The following is a 13,682-nucleotide window of genomic DNA, read 5'->3' on the forward strand; positions in this document are numbered from 1 at the left end:
TGTCTGGGACTGACTGGGAGACAGTATCTCCGATGGAGGGATTTTCTCCATCTCTTTTCTCCAACTTCTGTCGCTCGTCTTTAGTTTTGTTTTGCTTTTAAAATGAAAATAGAGGGGGAGTTGTACTTATTCATTGGAGCTGGATTGTGCTTAGCCTTCTACAGGCAGTGGCAATAGTGAGAGGGAAAGAAACATCCATCTCCTTGCATGACCCGCACAAAGGCTGATGATAACAACCAGTCCTGTGAGCAGGGCCTGCTTAACCCTTGTTCCCTCCATGAAGCAAATCATCCGAAAAGGGGCTGGGGGAAATTGCACAATCTAGGTCTGGGTGGTTAAGGCAAAGGTCTTGGAGCCAGCAAGTCTGTGTTCCACTGTGTGATTCTGGACAAATAACTTTCAGCTGTCTGAGAGTCAGTTTTCTAGTCTGTACACTGGCAGCAAGGACGTCACTTAGCTTCTTCACAGGAGCCTTAACATTTTTAAAGCACTCTGAGATCCTTGCATGAAAGGTGCTTTAGAGGTGAAAACTATTACTCATGCAAATGTAGGTAGGAGCTTTTCACAAGTCGCCAAGTGCTACGCACAAACCGTTACCCAGAGAAATAAGGTGTATTTAGAATGTTGGGACATACCAAAAATAAGTTTAGATGTAAAATGAGTCAACAACACAGATCTTGCAAGGTGGAGAATCCCACCACAGTGGGACCGTCGGGGCCAAAGGCTGCACCAGCGTTCAGATTTGGCAGGTGGTAAGGGTGTAGGTACTAGAGACAACCCGAAACTGAGAGCAGAGCTCAAGGCAGTCTGGAGGGAAAGACCTTACCTTGCATATGTAAAGGAAAAGGAAGCTGATGAAGGCATTCAGGTAACCGAATCAGCGTGAGAAATGAGAACAGCGAGAGATCAAACTGGCCTCATGATTTTAAATAGGCTGGAAGCTGGATAGGCTATAGAAAAGTGATTCTCAAAAAGTTTGGCCAGAGTCTTATACCCCATCCAAACGCTCTATTGGAATTTAGTCCTTTATCACTACATGAGGGGGTAATATTCAGCCCCTAGCCTTCAAGTGTGTGCACACACCTGCATGTGCCTGCACTCTGTAGGAGCAAACAGCGCCTTTGTGAAGTGGCCCAGTGGTTCTGACCTCGCAAAATGCTGAGGGCTGTGAGCTCCCCCTGGCCTCACCATTGCTCAGGTTCTGTATGATTCCCCTTGTGTGCACAGTATCAAGTGTTGTCCAGAATGTAAACAGTGTGGGTTAACTTCAAACAATGAAAAAATATTAGTATGGCCTGATTCTCCACTGCCCTGCGTGTGTGCAGTCAAGTACAGCTGTGCAAAGTGGGTGAAAAATAGGGGAACTTCTATGTCCACTTGTCACAATGTAAATTACTTGCACATAGGTGCAAGGCAGCACAGGATCAGGTTTCCCTGATCCCGTGCTTCATGGTTTATACTTTTAAGGTCTGTAACATTCATAGATTCATAGATTCATAGATTATAGGACTGGAAGGGACCTCGAGAGGTCATCGAGTCCAGTCCCCTGCCCGCATGGCAGGACCAAATACTGTCTAGACCATCCCTGATAGACATTTATCTAACATTGCTGTACCTCAGTTATGTACTCGTCTAGACATTAGCAATATCCTTCTTTCCTTCATTCGAACAATGAAACAAAGCACCCTATGGTATCTAAAGCCACATCCTACCCTCACATGCACACATGCAGCTTCCATTGAGTCACTTCCTTCAGAATTCGGCACGCATGTCTTGGGGCAGAATTTGGCCCTTCATCCTGAAATAAAGAGGTAGTTTTTCAACTGTAACACTCCATGTACTGTACAATCTGGAACGTTGACCATTAAGTGCTCTAATACCCACCGTAAAATCTACTAGGACTTTGTCCAGAGTGGGCTAAGCAAACAAGTAGAAATGCAATGACCTATGTGCTACACAGCTTTAGTTTTTACTGTACACCGGTACAGTTGTTTTAATCATCATAATTTATGAACTGGTCATCTTGCTTATTTATTCAGATTATTAATGAAGGGGATGCGTGTGTCTATAATTCCAGTTTGCACAGATCTGATTTGAGAGTTTTGTGTGCATCTGCTATTTGTAATGTATCATATGACTGTCTACAAGGATGTTTATACAGTACACACAATGGAGAAGATTCAAAGCCGGAGAGAGAAATTGGAGCGTTCAGTAATATGTGAGCTAGCAATCTTCAAATGGAAGTCAGAGGTGGGCTGTATGTGATGTGCATGAAAGGGTTAATTTGGGAAAGGAGGGTTTCAAAAGGTGCTGGTGTTGTGCCTTCAGAAGGGGTGTGTACATGAAAAAATTCTGCTGTGTTTGAGTGTGAGTCTCCAACGTGGTTCCTACCCTCTTTATCTGGTGTTAAAGTGATTGTCCCAGTGGAGTGGGCTTGGTTATCTGAGTTCAGTGCCCTTTGCAGCAAACCCAGGCTGACCAGTTCTATCAGGTTTTGACCACATTTTCTTACCAATGATGTTGCTCCCTGTTGACCCCAACCCCGTTCACAGGGAGCAAAAATACATGACTTCTTCTGTGCTGCCACGTGTTTAGAAAAAGAACAAGCAGGGAAGCTCGCAAAGATTTTTAAAATTTTGAAACTCAGATGAAAAAGGTTGTTGAAACAATGAGTCTTGATGAAAAGGGGAGGGGGGTTACAAAAAATGTGAAAAATTCTTTTGTGGTTTGAGACCAAATGCTTCTTATTTCACCCCCAAAAAAACAGAGAAACATCATTCTAAAACAGGGGTGGGCAAACTTTTTGGCCTGAGGGCCACGTCGAGGTATGGAAATTGTATGGCAGGCCATGAATGCTGATGAAATTGGGGGTTGGGTGTGGAAGGAGTGAGGGTTCTGGCTGGGGTTGCAGGCTCTGGAATGGGGCCAGAAATCAGGAGTTCAGGGTGCAGGAGGGGGCTGTGGGTTGGGGCACGGGGGGGAGGGCTCTGGGGTGGGGCTGGGGATGAGGGGTTTGGGGTGCAGGAAGGGGCTCCAGGCTGGGACCGAGGGATTTGGAGGGTGGGTGGGTGGGGGGGAGGATCAGGGCTGGCGCAGGGGATTGGGGTATGGGGGAGGAGTGTGAGCCAGGGGCGGCTCTATGTATTTGCTGCCCCAAGCACGGTGATCAGGCAGCCTTCGGCAACATGCCTGCGGGAGGTCCACTGGTCCCGCGGCTTCGGTGTACCCACCGCCGAATTACCGCCGAAGCCGTGGGACTGGTGGACCTCCCGCAGGCATGCCGCCAAAGGCAGCCTGACTGCTGCCCTCACGGCGACCGGCAGGGCACCCCTCGCGGCTTGCCACCCCAGGCACGCGCTTGGGGCGCTGGTGCCTGGAGCCGCCCCTGGTGTGAGGGCTCCAGCTGGGGGTGCGGGCTCTGGGGTGGGGCTGGGGATGAGGGATTTGGGGTGCAAGAGGGGGCTCTGGGCTGGGACCAACGGGTTCGGAGGGCAGGAGGGGGATCAGGGATGGGGCAGACTCTTGGGGTATGGGGGAGGTGGGCGACGACTCTGGGGTGGGGCTAGGGATGAGGGGCTTGGAGTACAAGAGGGGGCTCTGGGCTGGGATCAAGGGGTTCGGAGGGTGGGAGGGAGATCAGGGCTGTGGCAGGGGATTGGGTAGTCGGGGGGAGGGGATGCTCAGGGGTGCAGGCTCTGGGCAGCACTTACCGCAAGCAGCTCCCAGAAGCATGTCCCTTTCTGGCTCTGAGGCGCAGCCAGGCAGCTCTGTGCACTGCCCCATCCGCAGGCGCCACCTCTGCAGCTCCCATTGGCCGGGAACCACAGGGTGGGAGCTGCGGGGGCGGACCCTGCAGATGGGGCAGCATGCAGAGCCACCTGGCCACGCCTCCGCGTACTATGTAGGAGATGGAGGGGGGTCAAGCCGGAGGGGGCTCATGCCGCTGCTTCATGGGAGCTGCGCAGAGCGGGGCAAGCCCCCAACCCTGCTCCCCGGCTTGAGCTGAGGGCCGGATTAAATGGTCTGACGGGCCGGATGTGGCCCATGGGCTGTAGTTTGCCCACTCCTGTTCTAAAACATTAGTGGCAATTTGCTTCCTTCCTCCTCCCCCCCCTTTTTTTGACCGGTTCTACAATTGGAGAATTACATTGAAAATAACTTGAGCTGAAAAGGTGCAAAGAACTGTAGAGTTATTTCACAGGAGCCTGAACTGTGCAAGTGAGGCGGGAGCATTCACAAATTAGTGTGCGCACATGCACAACAAAAATGTTGGGGTACGCAACTCATAGGGGGCACGTTGAAACATTCCCTGAGAGCTGCACTCTGTGGAAAGTGCTTCATGCTGGCATTCCTGGCGTTCCCTAACAAAATGCTTAGCTTTTAGTTTACACAAGAAAAACAATTTCAAAGGGCAAAAGCTCCAAGTATCTTAGGAGCTTCCAGTCTCACCGCCGCACTTCTCAGCCCCCCGAAAGCTCCCCGGCAAACACAGCTCTTTTTCCCAATTAATTCATTAAATCCAGGTGCTGGAAGAATTGTTAGTTGAAACAATGCATGTGACATGCTTTTTTAGCTAATAGGAATCTAGCAAATCACATGAACTCCAATTTAACATTGTGCATAACTGAAGGTCAGTTATCCCAGAGTATCAGCCCACCAGGCACAAAGCGCATGTCTGACAAGAAGGGGAAGTTTGACAGGGTTGGGAATTTTTACCTATTGTTTTGCCCCTGCTCGTTCTCCTCCCTTTCATGGAAGCACCAGCCCGCTCTGAACCTTCCAACTTCCACAGTGATTTGATTCTGTGTGTAGAGTGTCTGGCTTGTGGGCTCAGGCAAAATGAAGACTCACTGGAAGGGCTCTTGGGGTCACAAAAAACAGCCCAAAGATTGTGTTAAGCCACCACAGCCTCCGAGCCTGCCCCTGAAAACATCAGCCTGTCTCTGAGCAGCAACCCCACTATCTCACAAGCTGAGAGCCCCATTGGATGATGGGAGTAAGAAGTCCCATGCAAATTGTGGATGGTTATTCTGCACGTCAGGTCATCGTTGTCCATGTTGTCCCTTTCCGCCCTCTCTGCACCACACTGGGTTGTTGTTTTTGGCTCACAGTAACTGGGACAAAATTAAATTCCATCTCTTTCTGCTAAAGGAAGGAGTTAACCAAAGAGCCCAAAAGCCACTCGTGTAGCCGACTGGGCTGTGGGCGGTTAGGCCTAGTGATTGAAACGAGACTGTGGGTTCTATCAGTTAGATCTGGGGTCCAGGAACAATCCAAGAGTAAGTACTGGAGGGACAGAAGCTGAATGCCAGAGCTGGAGCGTGAACAGAGTTATAAGCCAGAGGCAGAGCCGAGGATCAGAGCCAGGGGCAGGGCTGGAACAAGGGCAAGCACAGCTGCAGGCATGGTACAGCTCAGCAACCACTGACCTGCTGTGGGGGCCAGGCTTATAAACAGGGCTGCTGAGCCAGCAACCAATCAGGGGCTATGGCCACTCTGTCAGGTCCAAGGAAGTACAGCTGGGCTTATTGGTTGCCTAGCAGCAAAGTTCGGCAGCTGGTCCAAGGCAGTGCAGCTGGTCTGACCGCTGACAACTAGCCACCATCTGGGGGCTTTACTAAATCCTGAAGTGAACAAGCTGCCTATCCAGAATGGAATCCACATCATGAGCATATCTATCTAGCTGGATCCACTCAGGCCAGTGGGTTGCCAGTTGACTAATCTGGTAGACAAAAGCCACTGTTTGATGTCGACATATCATGGGTGAAATCCTGGCCCCACTAGAGTTAACAGCAAAACATTCATTGAGTTCACTGGGGCCAGGATGCCACCCCAGGAGCTTTCAAGTGATGTATGGCACATACCAGGTGGCCCGGCAGTCTGTAGAGAAGTGTGTGTTGTAAATGGCTTGTCTAGGTTTGTTCTGTAGAGAAGCAGAGTGTGTGTTGTAAATGGCTCCTCTAGTTTTTGACAAACTAACCTGCCTGGTCACTCAATAACAGACTTAAAAATGGCAATTCTTCAACAAAAAAACTTCAAAAACAGACTCCAACGTGAAACTGCAGAACTGGAATTAATTTGCAAACTGGACACCATCAAATTAGGCCTGAATAAAGACTGGGAGTGGATGGGTTATTACAAAACCTAATTTTACCATACTAATTTCCCCCTACTGTTACTCACACCTTCTTGTCAAGTGTTTGAAACGGGCAACCCTCGTTACCACTACAAAAGTGATTTTTCCTCCTTTGGTATTCTACTGTTAATTGAATTGTCTCGTTAGACTGACCCCCCACTTGGTAAGGCAACTCCCATCTTTTCATGTACTATGTATATATATATATCTGCTACTGTATTTTCCACTCCATGCATCTGATGAAGTGGGTTCTAGCCCACGAAAGCTTATGCACAAATAAATTTGTTCGTCTCTATGGTGCCACAAGGACTCCTTGTTGTTTTTGCTGATACAGACTAATACGGCTACCACTCTGAGAATAGTCTTTCTAGGCCTGATCCTGTTTTGTAGCTTGGGCCCTTCTCTTGGCCAGAGGTAGAGTTTTTTTTAAAGTAGGGACAAATCTAAATATAAGGGACCAACTTTAGCCCTCGCAAGACCTAGTGCAATTCCTATTAAAGTCATCATTACAATCATTGTTATGGTGATAATAGGTGCTCAGCACCTCTCAAGGTCCAGGCCTCTATTTCTGCTGACATCCTATACATTTGGTGACAAAAATGGGGATAAGCTAAAGAATCTTCAACCATTTTTAACTGAAGCTTCCTGCACCCAGAAAAATGTTCCGGGCATCACAACACAAACCAGACGCAGTCTCTGTATTAATCATCATTTCTAATTTTCTGCGGAAAAGACCATCCTGTCAGCCTGCTGTGTGAACTCCCCTACCATTAGCAGGACTTATCAGATGTGATCAGCGATTAAAAAAAAAAAGCAAACTGAACCAGAGACAATGAAAATCTTTTAGAAAAATGTGATCTTTTCATTCAGGAGTCTACTGATTGCTGTTGGAATCCAAGCTATGTTGATTGCATAGTGCCACTTAGTGGCAGAGAAAAGTACAACACTCCGCATGGTGGAAATGGTATGTCTGTCTTTCTCAGGGGTCGGCACTGATTTTCAGTGGCACTCACACTGCCTGGGTCCTGGCCACCGGTCCGGGGGGCTCTGCATTTTAATTGTAAATGAAGCTTCTTAAACATTTTTAAAACCTTATTTACTTTACATACAACAATAGTTTAGTTATATATTATAGACTTGTAGAAAGAGACCTTCTAAAAATGTTAAAATGTATTACTGGCACGCGAAACCTTAAATTAGAGTGAATAAATGAAGACTCGGCACATCACTTCTGAAAGGTTGCTGACCCCTGTTTCTAAATTATTCTTCTACAGTTATCCAGGACAAAGGATAAAGCAGATACATGCAATAGAGATCTGTAATAAGGAGAGCAGGACTTAAATCCTCATCCTGCAAACGTTTAAGCATGTGTGTAATTTGGCTCATGTGAAGAGAAGGAGACAGGAAGATAAGGATCCAGACAAAGGGTGCTGGAGATGGGGCAGAGAGGGGGATTAAGACAAGGCTGCACAGAGGTTTTCAGGGGTCTGTAGCAAAATCTGAAACTGAGACCCCTACCCTACCAAAAAATTACCACTGAGGCGGGGTCGGTTGGGAGGGTGAGGGTGGTGGGTTTGGAGAGTGCGCCCACAATGCACTCACCCTGCAGCAGCAGCTTTGGTCCCACAGGGCGGGGCCTGGCTCCCTGCTCTGGGCGTTGTGACCTGGAGCATGGGGTTGCAGTGCCACTCAGGTTTGGCCTGGCAGTCTCTCCATTATGACGGAGGGCCCCGGGCCAAACTTGAGTGGTTCTGTGACCTGTGCACCAGGTTGCAATGCCTCTTGGTTTGGGGGCCTTCTCAACCGGGGTGCCCAGGTCAAACTGCCCCCATTTGCCACCCCCTCAGGCATCCCTGGCCTCAGACAAGTGGGAAGCATTAGGAAAAACTTCAGAATGCCCTGGGTGACCAATGTTGTTTCTGCTGCAAATCAAACAAACCAAAAACAAGCTTCTGGGAAACCAGCCCATCATAGTGGTATGTTCTCGGAATGCTGATGAGAAGATGGGTGTGAGAGAGGTTCTGTGTGTGTCTGTGTGTCTGTGTGTGTCTGTGTGTGTGTGTGAGAGAGAGAGAGAGAGAGAGAGAGAGGGGTGGGGTATGTATAGATATGGAAATGTGTGTGTATGTGTGTGCACATATATCTGGTGAGAAAATGCAGAGAGAAGCTTAACATACATTTGTCATTTGGATTTGAAAAACACTTTTATTATTGGTTTCTTTTTTCTGAAAATTGTGTTTAATTTCTTTAGCCAGGTCAACAAATGAAAAAAATTGAAGAGAAGTAACACAACACACACTCAGCTAAAGAGAGAGTGACCTCCTACATAACACAGGCCACAGTACCTCACCTATATATATATAAATATATACTGTCATAGCTGAGTGTAGGAGGTAAGACTAAATAATCATAATAGTCCCTTCTGGCCTTAAAATCTATGAATCTATGCAACCCATATCCCGAGAAAAGATGCATTCATATTTATTTAGAGCCAACAGGCAAGTAGAAGAGTCTTTTATAAAAATGATAACAAGGCCATAATGAACAACGAGTTCTGGAATTTTGGCGTACGCTTCTCCTGAGATGTTCTAGGAGGGGGCATATTTCATTAAGATTGTCATCTGCCCCATTTCCATCCCCCAAAGTGTCTATCCTCTTGGAATGTGCTGTCTCTTGAGAGTTACGGTTGTAAAATACTCATAGATCAATAGAATTAAGTTTTGAAGTATGGACTACAGCAAGGTTGCTGAATAGAATGAGAACAGCCATCTGAGCGAAAACAAGCTAAAGACATCAAGAATGGCAGATAAAAGGAGGTCTGCCTGCCAGGCAATCAGCTTCAAAACCACCAGATGAACCTTTTACTATAGAAAGGCAGCAAATGATTTTGATTATTCATCCATACCTATGAGTCAAGAAAACCTGAATAGTCTGTGTTATAATCTTAATCTGGTGTCCGTTTGACCTGCCCCAATGGCAGGTTGGGGAGTAAGGAATACAGTTGCTCCTGGGAATGTGAAGTTGAACCTGCCCCACTGAAGAGATGGCTGAATAGTATGTGTATTTGTGTCTCTATGAGGTTGGAATATGATCTCACTGGAACGCTGCATGTCCCCTTTTAAACCTAACCAGCTGCAAAAGAAAAACCAGCTGAGAGAGAGAAGGAATGAATGTGGCAAAGGGAGAGGGGGCACAGGTGAGGCCAAGGGCTTTGTGTTTTGGAACTGCAGAATGAGAAAAAAAAAGAGAGGAAAAGAGGGCCGTGGGTGGAGATCACAAATGGACTGTGCCATCAGTTTGGCTCCTAGTTAGCACACTGCTTAACAAAAAAATTGAACTGATAGTTCTTTAGAATTTCTGAATGGAAAAAAGGGTTAAATGCCAATTTTCTAGATGTGGTGTGAGCAGGGCCGGCTCCAGGCACCAGCTGAGCAAGCTGGTGCTTGGGGCGGCAGATTGTTCGAGGCGGCATTCTGCCCAATCCTAGGGCGGCACGGCCACTTTTTTTTTTGTTCCGCTCTGGCCGCCCTGTAGAGGGCGGCGGCGCGGAGGACTGGAGCGCCCTGCAGCAAGCCTGGCAGGGCAGTCCTCGTCCTTCCCTCCCCGCAGACCAGACCGGAGCGGAGCCCTCCCGGCAGGCGGCAGGAGGCAGTGCAGCGGGAGGGGCCGTGTGACAGCGCTGTAGCCCTGGCCGCCCCCCTTCTCTCTCTCTCTCCCGCCTGCTCTCTCCCCCTCCCCCCCGCTAGCCAGTCCCCCTGCACCCGCGCTTTTTTTTTTTTTGCTTTGCCATTCTGGCCGCCCCGTTTTGTTTTTTGCTTGGGGCGGCCAAAAAGCCAGAGCCGGCCCTGGGTGTGAGGTGCAGGACTGTGGTACATGCTGTGTTAGCCGCTAAGTAGATGTCTACACTGCATTAAAATTAGCAGTGTGAATGTTGCAGCACAGCAGGCAGCAATGGTTAGCACCCAAAGGTAGAGAGAATTTTTTTAAATCGCCATTTTGTTTGGTTACGTTGTGGTTTGTCCACCATTTTGGTATCCCTTCTTGTTGGGCCAGTTGGTGCCCTTTTAGGTTAAAGCGGGAAGGATGGTGTCATGTGATCTAGGTAATCTGCCCAGTAACGAGAGGGCATGAAAGGTCTGTGTTCCCAGTGCCAAGGGCTGTCCATCCTGGTGTCCTACATGTCAACAAAAAGGAAAGAAGATCTGCCTGCCATTCCTGTTCCTGATCCTGAGTGTGTCCATTCCTGAATCCTTTGTCATGTGTCTCCAGTTCCTGATGCTGTTGGTGACTCTGCGATGCCCCTGGATCCGTGTGTGCATGTTCCCTGTCCGTGATAGCCTCTCATCCGATGATGTACTGACTTACCTGATTTATCTGTATATCTACCTTATGTTTGCTTGGGGTCCCTGGTTTAAGGCCAATTCATTTGAACTAACAACGGAGTGCTTTGTGTTACCCTTTTTAGTGAACTGTTATTTAGTTGGGAGTTCTGTTTAATACACTTGGCTTTGTTTATATTCTATATCCTGTTTGCTTTGAGTCATTCCCATGAATATCACCCCTAGTGACAGATATGGGAGGAAGTTCGAGTCTGTAGGGTGGGGGCTTGTGGCTAAATCCTGTAGCTCCCTGTTGAATACCCTTTCTGGGTTAACACAAATACAAGCCTGCCCAACCCCTTGGGTCTGTATTCAGGTGGCTAGCCCATGCCACAATGTCCACACTGCTATTTTTAGCAAGCTACCTTGAGCAGACCTAGTGTATGTCTGTCTAGCCAGGCTGGGAAGCATGCTTCTAGCTGCAGTGTAGCCATACCCTACGTAGCTGGCTCTCCAAATTAGAATTCCTGCTTTCAAACTATGGGTAGGGTTTTACACTCTCTTTGCACAGGTGTAAGTGATTATTAAACGAAGGTGCAAGATGCAAAAATCAAGGCTATGAGGTATACTGCTTCAGAGCCAATGCTAAAAGACTGCCTAGTCCTGCGCCTAAAACAACGTAGCCGTATTTAGGTCCAAATCCATCCTTCCATCTCATAATGTAAATTAAGCTTCTCTTGAAGCCAACTTATCAGAATCAATATGAATTGATACTGATGACTAGCTCAGAATAGGTGGGAAGGCTTTGAAATTCCCAAATATTGGGCCAGAATTTCTTTCTAGGGAAATGAGAACACTATCCCTGTCAGTAAGCCAGTCCTACTAGTTTGATTATCACCTGTTTCTACACAAGCACACACACACACACACACATAATACAGGAACAAGTCTGACTATTTTAGGGCCTGACATTCTCTGTCGGCATGGTAACTTTCAACTCCCCGTCTCTGATGGATGCTACTTAAAACAGAAGATTAAGCAAATCCATACCTCTTGCCAAATGCTCAGCAAATCTTACTACAGCATCCCAGACAAAAGCCCAGTTCTTTTCTCACTTCCACGAGTGCATCTCCTGTGTAGGCATTTGGGTAAGAAAGGGCAGATTTGGGACCCAGGTGCTTAGATAACCAAGATTATAGAAGATGACTCATGGCTCATCACCACCCATAAGCCACAGCAGTTTGTTACCCTACTCTTGCTTGGGCAGTCCTGACTTGGGGTCCTGCCTTGCAAAGCATAAACCCATAAACCCCGTATGTTCCTTGGGAGAAAAACCAAATCTTTATGATCTTTTCAAACTAAATGTACTCTCCCCCGGTCAATATAATTAATATTCTTCTCTCAGTATCATTCAGTCTAATTATTCTCAGGCTGTGTCTACACTTACAACATGTAGGGTACATACATGGTACATCCCCCTAGCCCGGGTATACATAGCAGTGTAGACAGTGAGGCACTGCTTAGGTAAGTAGAGTAAAGAAATGCCAGAACGTTAGACTATGTACCCTACACTGCTCTCTGCGCACCCAAGCAATGTCTCCCATGTCTACACTGCTATTATTAGCAGTGTAGTGTCCTGTGGCCAGAGCCTTTTCCCACCACAGTGGGAGAGGAGAAGGGCTCTAGAAGGTGGAGGCAGTGAGGAAAGGCTGTGGGAGCTCCCAGTGCTAGAGAAAAGCTACAGCAGTGGGAAGCTGCCAAAGCCTTTCCCCGCCACAGTCAAAGACTCTTGCTGCCAGAGCTTTTCCACACTGCCAGAGCTTTTCCCCTGCTGCCTCTCCCCTGCCAGAGCCTTTCACTGCCACATGTAGCTACACACCACAGTGTGGCTGCAGCCTGCCTTTCACTGGGGGGATACTGCCACCAGTGTAGACAAGGCCTCACACTCTCATGTGCATCAAACACATCCATTTTTCCAGGGACACTAGCGTCACTCTCCTAACTCAGCTCACACATGTTTCCCTCAGGCCTTCTGGCTCCTCAGCTCTCCAACGTACTCAATTGGCAGCTTTGAGAAAGCTGCTGCTGACGTAGCCCATACTCTCCTGTTATTTTTTTATTTTTGTTCACCTTTGAAAACCTCTTAATTTTCAATGAACATTTTAAAAACCTGTTGTCTTTAAATTAACATATAAACAATCCTGGCTCCTATGGGGCAGGCCAGGCATTTGCTGTGCCTTCCCTAATCCCTGCTTAACCTCATTCATTGTCTGTTTAAGAACAAAACTCCATGAGAGTCATTCAAGACGCCTGGATTATGCCTCTGTAACCCTGTAATATGCATGTAGGATTAGTGATTCGAAAACCTAGAAGTCACTAAACCTACAACAACCCAGACACCTAGAAAATCCTTTTCTGTTCCTGGCTTTCTCTGAGGAGCCAGGATTCTCAATGTGGTTTATCCATTGGTTGAAGTAATAAGTGAAGTGCAGGTTTTGGGGGCGTAGGGGGTGGGTTTCTTTTGCTTGTTGGTTTTTTTTTTTTTTTGGCTCCTCACAATAGTAGAATGACTGACGGTGCAACTTTGTCTGCTGCAGGAACACGTGGCCAAATCGAGTCATGCTACTATCAGTAACTTGGTGTCTAGTCTTTATTCTTGGCCTTTTTCTCCCCTCCATTACTCCAAATTTTGCTGGAAAAGTCCAGAGTGAGACTGGCCATTTTGCTGCACTGTTCTGCTGCTGCCTTTGTTTAGCTCTGATGTACACATATATATTGTGATTGCAGGATGGTAAAATAGGAATTCCCCTGCACTAGTCTCCTGTGTGGAGAAAAGGGCTAGTTTTCCATAAGTTCAAGTGATGATGAAGATGATGGATTAGTAGAGCTGGTTGAAATTTTTCAACCAATATTTTTCCCATCAAAAATGGGGTTTTAGCTATCTTGGGGAGGATGGGGTTTGCAGGAAAGTATCATTTGATGACATTTTTGATTTTTCAATAAGAAATTTTAGTTTAATTCCAGCTTTGGAATACTGAAAATTTTTGAAAAATTCAAATCTTTGTATCCCTCCCCCCCCTTCACAATAAAATAATGTCTGATGCTGTTGTTTTGCCTATTTCCCCCCCGCCGCCCTTTTTTTTTTTCTCCTCTAAATTTTCAAAATGTCTCTGAATGAGACTTAAACAGGAAGTGGGGGGAAGGGCCACTGGTTGGGTGAGATAAAG

This window comes from Chrysemys picta, chromosome 3 (genome assembly GCF_011386835.1).
Source record: "Chrysemys picta bellii isolate R12L10 chromosome 3, ASM1138683v2, whole genome shotgun sequence".
NCBI classification, from domain to species: domain Eukaryota; kingdom Metazoa; phylum Chordata; order Testudines; family Emydidae; genus Chrysemys; species Chrysemys picta.